Raw genomic sequence first — 4672 nt, forward strand, 5'->3', positions numbered from 1 at the left:
GATGAACCCACACCCCTTTCATCTTCTGCATTGTCCAGTGGGCTCTCTACCACTGGCGCCACCTGGGAGACCCCTGATCCCGCTAGTTTACTGAATTATTTATCATTTATGTCAGTGATCACTAACAGGTACTACTCGTGTCAGCAGGTGTGGGGACAAATGTAATTGAGTCCTATAAATGTAAAATCCAGCAGGAAGAAGAACAGGAAACCCCCGGACCATGAAATAACCAACTCCCACGAGCCCTGGGATGCGGAGGGCATCTGAGTGTGTTTTCTAGGCTCTGTGTGTGCAATAAAAGAACCATTTATTTACAGAGGCAATGGAGGAAAAGTTAATCCAGAGGTAAATAACAAGATATATTTTGCTTTGGTCAATCATTCTGTTATCTGGGCTTTGAAACATACTACCCTGAAACAGATACAGTGGTTTGTGGACTGGAATGCAGCTTGATATTCTTGTTTTAAAAGACTTGCCTGACTTTAATCGGTACCTTCCGTCACTAGCCCAGTAGCTGACCAGCGATACCATTGGTCTTCAGGACTACCTTCTCCAGAAATGTCTCATCCAGGCCACTCGGGGGCCTGACCTCTCCTGGGGCATCTCTTAGATTTCCGCCCCTCCACCCGCACGCTGCCTCCAAGGCCAGCCTGTGTGGGTGATGTTCACACACGGCGGGCGCGGTGCTGTGTGCGCCTTGGCGCCCCGCTGAGTGTGGCCAACGGGGACTCATTCACGTGTGTTCGTCGTGACCGACTCTGTGTAACCCTGTGGACTGTAGCCCTCCAGGCTCTTCTGCCCTTGGGATTTTCCAGGAAAGAATACTGGAGTGGATTGTCACTTCCTCCTCCAGGGGAATCTTCCTGGGATTCCCAGGGATCCCAAGACCCAGGGATTGAACCCACGTCTCTGGTGTCTCCTGCGTTGGCAGGCAGATTCTTTACCGCTGAGCCACCTGGGAAGCCCTCAGTGGGATACCAGCCAGGACATTAGGGACAAGGGACAGATGAGGTGGCCTCAGGCTGGGCATGTCCCTCAGGAGGAAGTCACTGTTCTTCTTAAAGCCACCAGCTTTCTCCCGCCATCTCTTTCTTTCTGGGCCCAGGGCTGCTACCCCTTGGGTTTCCAGGCTGAGACCCACCCACACCTTGGGGATGAATCTCTCGGGAGATACAGTTCCCCTGAATCGTCCTCATTTGACCATGCCACCTGGAGCCTTCCAACCCTGACTGGTGCCCCCCTGGAGGGCTCCTGGATTCTGGCCATGGCCGTAAGATACCAAAGACATGGGAAGACAGTCGGTGGAGGGGAGACCCAGTTACTGACACACCTGCCTTTTAGGAGGAGGAACTGCCAGGACTGGCAAGTTGCTCTTCCCAACAGCAACTTGGTGGCAAGGGTGTGGGATTGTTTGAGAAACTCCCGACAACACATGCTCTCCAAACAGCTGTTCCTGGCTTTTAAACAAGGCAGTGTCCTTTTATGAGAGTTTGCACACTGTAACTTAGGGAAAAAAGCAGGATTCCCAGGAAATCGGCAGCAATAAATGATAACACAAGAGGGCGGGGAAAACTGTAGGTTCCGGTTTTCAAAACTTCTCTTCTTTTGGAAACTTGGAGCCGCGTTTCCAGCGCACTGAATCACGAGAGTAGCACCAACGGCAGTAAATTAACCATTGCAAACCTCCATGCAGTGCTTCCTGGGCCCCAGGCAGGAGCGCCAAGCTCCCTGGGCTCTTAATCTTCACCAACTGCCCCGAGAGTCGCTGTGACCGATCTTCGTACTTTAGAGATGAGGAATTTGCAGGCAATAGGAGAGCAGTGAGACACAGTCGGTCCCACAGCTGGCAAAAGGCAAAGTGGATTCAAACCCAGGTCTGTCTGATTCCAGCACTGCCCGGGGCTGCCAAGGACTGGTGGGGAGGCAGACACCGGCTCAAATGCTGTCTTTGCTACTGAGTGCTTCGGTTGCCTCGGGCAAGTCACCAAGACCCAGGATCCATGTTTATACAATAAAGCCAATATTATGTGCATCCCAGGACTGCTGTCTAGATGGACCCAGGTCCTTTCTGCCCCCTACAGAGACCCCTGCCACAGAGTGGACACTCTAGAACCTGCAGGAGAAGGGCAGGGAGTTGGAATTGCAAGGTCATCTCTTTGCAGATTTGCTTTTGTGAGTTTTCATTTGGCCAACTCACCTAGGGCTCCAGTTGGGGAATAATGATGCAGGTGGCCCAGTGCTGAAGAATCTGCCTGCAATGCAGGAGACACAAGTTCGATCCCTGGGTCAGGAAGATCCCCTGGAGGAGGAAATGACAACTACTCTAGTGTTCTTGCCTGGGAAATCCCATGGACAGAAGAGTCTGGCGGGCTACAGTCCATGGGGTCACAGAGAGTTGGACGTGACTGAGCACGCGCACACACACACGTGAGCATTTATTTTGGAGGTCTGTGCCAAGAATTCTGTGTGCACGATCTCGTTTCAACCCCACCTAGTCCTAAGAGGGAGGAACGATCATTACCTGCATTTGAGCAGTGAATAAACTGAGCACCAGAGACGTGAAGTCACTGCCCAGGGCCACACGGCAAGGAGGTGGCAGAACCCACACTGGCTCCCACGTCCGCCTGGCTCAGACACCTCTGCTCTAACGCCCTGTCCTAAGCCGCACACCTTTCTTTATTGCATTTGACAAACATTTCTTTGCTCACTCTGTGCCAGGAACTGTTCCGAACACTTCAAATATTAACTTGTTTCGTCCTCATAAAAACTGCAGGAGGCAGGTGCTAGCAGCGGCTCGTTTCCACAGGCGGACAAAACGGGAGCCAGAGCAGTTAAGCCACTTGCCCAAGGCCACAGCCTTTCCAATTCCAAAGCCACTTTTCCTCAAGTTTGCAAATGAAACCAACGTCAGGTGCTGTAGCATTTTGGAACTGACAAGTGTGAGTTGCCCACTGACTTAGCGATATGTACTCCTAGGTCACAAACGTGTCTTTTGCAAAGCGGTGAAGGAAGCAGACACTGGCTTTCAACCTGCAGCCTAACTATAGAACAGCTGGATGTGGGTACGGGGCAGCGGGGATCATGGCCTCAGAGGGGATGCTAAGACAGCAAGCCCTGTACCGGCTTAACCTCCAAGATCGGAGAGAACTTCTAAGCCTTTGTCTGCAGGCAAAATAATTCTGCATTAAATGCTCCCAACAGGCAGCCCTGAGCTGCCAGGAGAAATGAGCAAGGGAAACGCCCCTTATCTTGTTGGACAGACATGCAGTGGATACCCCGGGCTGAACACTAAAGGTCAATTGCTCTGAGTAATATTGTAGCATTTAATCCTGGTGCCAAAGGAACTGAGACAATATTGACCGTGATTCAGCCAACATCAGAATGCAAATACGAATGGAAACCTGAATCCTCAGCAGACAAAGTCCAGGAAGGAATCTGAGTGTCCAGGGCGAGCAGCAGGGGCTGAGGGGGGTCCCCTTGAACTGAAACGGGGGGCCTTTCACACACCAACTCTGTGCCAGGAGCGACCTCCCGCGCCCACCAGAGCCCTGGCCTTCTCCTGATCGCTGCCGCTTTGCGGGTCCACCCTCTTGTACACGCTGCTTCCCGTGGGAGCCGATCTCCCCGCTGAGGCTGAGCCAGGGTCTCCTCCTCAGTCTGTGTTCTCCTGATCGCTGCCGCTTTGCGGGTCCACCCTCTTGTACGCGCTGCTTCCCGCGGGAGCCGATCTCCCCCCGAGGCTGAGCCAGGGTCTCCTCCTCAGTCTGTGTTGTCACTTTTCTGACTGCTGTGTGAACACTGTTTCTACTTTACGCACACGCATAATATGTGTTTCTCCCTGTTCGTCTGTGGCTCGGATAAAACTGCACGTTTTGTATCTTTGTATCCTCTTGTAATCTTAGCGCTCGGCACAAAGCCTTCCCATGACAAGCGCTCAATCAATGTTGAAAGGAAAGAGGATAGACGGAAGGATGGACGGCTAGCTGGCTGAATGGATGGGCGGTGGCCAGAGGGAGGGGTGGATAAGTGGGAGAGTGGATGGTAGGCATTTGGTTGGATGGGCAGGTGGGTAGGTAGGTGAATGGGGGATTGAGGGGGTGGTTGGATGGATGGATGAGTGGACAGGTGTTTAGATGCTTCTAGAAGGCAGCTAATGAAGGAATGACAGAGATCGTCTTCTCCACCTATAATTGATCCATAAAGTGTCAGCTGCTCAGTCATGTCTGACTCTTTGCGACCCTATGGACATGAGCTTGCCAGGCTCTTCTGTCCATGGAATTCTCCAGGCAAGACTGCTGGAGTGGGTAGTCATTCCCTTCTTCAGGGGCTCTTCCTGATCCAGGGATCAAAACTGCGTCTCCTGCATTGCAGGCTGATTCTTTACCACTGAGCCACTGGGGAGGGCACTCAGTGTAGTGAGGTTGGTGGTTGATCTGAAGGGTTGGCGATGCCAAGTTATTACAAGTAGCATCAGGTCCAGGTTTGAATTTCAACTCTGTCACTTCCAGCTGTGAGAAAACTTGGTAAATTTAACTTCTCTAAGCCTGCCTTTTCTCATCTATAAAACGGGCAGTAGGAATGATTGAAAAATAGCGTGAAAGACGATCTGAAAGAGTTTTGTCAGGATTTGAGAAAAACAGCACAGTGCAGTAACTGTTCAGTCAGTAATAGG

Source organism: Bos grunniens, chromosome 13 (genome assembly GCF_055505025.1).
Source record: "Bos grunniens cultivar Pamir isolate PY7600 chromosome 13, Bosgru_T2T1.0, whole genome shotgun sequence".
Classification (NCBI taxonomy): Eukaryota; Metazoa; Chordata; class Mammalia; order Artiodactyla; family Bovidae; genus Bos; species Bos grunniens.